At 41.5% G+C, this 1,332-nt stretch overlaps 1 pseudogene; it reads left to right on the top strand.

Moving 5' to 3' along the window:
* The first annotated feature begins 538 nt into the window (after positions 1-538).
* On the top strand, positions 539-1,114 carry LOC119620891 (cytochrome c oxidase assembly protein COX16 homolog, mitochondrial pseudogene; annotated as a pseudogene).
* Positions 1,115-1,332: the final 218 nt, after the last annotated feature.

Below are 1,332 nucleotides of genomic sequence, written 5' to 3'. Positions count from 1 at the left end.
TTTTTTTAAATAGAGACGGGGTTTTACCATGTTGACCAGGCTGGTCTAGAACTCCTGACCTCAGGTGATCCACCCACCTCGGCCTCCCAAAGTGCTGGGATTACAGGACACCCACCTAGGCCACAGCACCCGGCCTCAAAATACTTTTTTCCTTAGCTGTTTTTATTGAGTGGCCATATGCCTATGGGAGTGTTCTAAGAAGACGTTAGTCGGGACCCAGAACGTGGAAGTACTGGTTTCCATATCGATTTGGTGGTGATCGTAAACTGATTCAAATCTCTGAATCCCAACTGCACGCCGAGGTTACAGAACCAAAAATCCTCAGACGCCCGCATTTATGGGCCGACGCACAAGTATGTTACGATGACTCCATTGCTTTTGCCTAGAGGAAACCATTAAGTAAGGACCAAGCACTAAATAACCAAGGAAAAGGAAGTGAGTCAAGGACGTACTCCTCTTGGTGACAGCGTGGGCTGCTGAGATTTGGGAGTCTGCGCTGGGTCCGCTTGGAGTTCTGAGCGGATGGAAGATTTCAGTCATGTTTGCACCCGCGGTGATGCGTGCTTTTCGCAAGAACAAGACTCTCCACTATGGAGTCCCCATGTTGCTGCTGATTGTTGGAGGTTCTTTTGGTCTTCATGAGTTTTCTCAAATCCGATATGATGCTGTGAAGATTAAAATGGATCCTGAGCTTGGAAAAAAACTGAAAGAGAATAAAATATCTTTAGAGTCGGAATATGAGAAAATAAAAGACTCCAAGTTTGATGGCTAGAAGAATATTCGAGGACCCAGGCCTTGGGAAGATCCTGACCTCCTCCAAGGAAGAAATCCAGAAAGCCTTAAGACTAAGACAACTTGACTCTGCTGATTCTTTTTTTCCTTTTTTTTATAAAAAAATAAAAATGTTATCAACTGGACTTCCTAATATATACCCCTATCAAGTGGAAAGGAAATTCCAGGCCCATGGAAACTTGGATATGGGTAATTTGATGACAAATAATCTTGATAAAAGGTCATGTACAGGTTTTTATACTTCCCAGCTATTCCGTCTGTGGATGAAAGTAACAATGTTGGCCACGTATATTTTACAACTTGAAATAAAAAATGTAAATACTGCTCCAAAAACAAAAAAAAAAAAAAGAAAAAAGAAAAAAGAAAGAAGACATGGCAATATGAATAAATAAAATAGAACAAAAGGTGAAAATTGTATTCTCTAATTTGTAGTTTTTTGAAGGAAGAGCACCTGTGTGTGTGCATGTGTGTGTGCACACATGAGTGTGCACGTGTGCATGTATGCTAGGGCGAGAGAGAGAAAGAGAGAGAGAGATTTAG

The sequence above is a fragment of the Chlorocebus sabaeus genome, chromosome X, assembly GCF_047675955.1.
Source record: "Chlorocebus sabaeus isolate Y175 chromosome X, mChlSab1.0.hap1, whole genome shotgun sequence".
Lineage (NCBI taxonomy): Eukaryota > Metazoa > Chordata > Mammalia > Primates > Cercopithecidae > Chlorocebus > Chlorocebus sabaeus.
This window is presented reverse-complemented; position numbering and strand designations above follow the sequence as displayed.